This window comes from Myotis brandtii, unplaced genomic scaffold, assembly GCF_000412655.1.
Source record: "Myotis brandtii unplaced genomic scaffold, ASM41265v1 scaffold18, whole genome shotgun sequence".
Lineage (NCBI taxonomy): Eukaryota > Metazoa > Chordata > Mammalia > Chiroptera > Vespertilionidae > Myotis > Myotis brandtii.
Window position 1 is genome coordinate 1,467,068 of NW_005356674.1, and position 270 is coordinate 1,467,337.

The window sequence follows — 270 nt, forward strand, 5'->3', positions numbered from 1 at the left end:
ATGAGGCCCAGAAATCAGGATTTTAGAAAGATTCCCAGGTGATTCTAATGTGCAGCCAAGGTTGAGAACCACCGCGGTAGGAGGTAAAACACCTGCGAGCCAAGAGCGAATGACAAGTGCGGAGGAAGCGCGCAGGCGCAGATGGCAACGCCGCGCCCAAGTTTACAACTGTTTTGATGTAAGCCCCGCCCCCAGCAGCGGAGCCAACCAGAGGGCGCGAGGCGGTTCCAGCCTCCCCGCGCGGCCGGAGAAATCGCTCGCGGGCGTCCG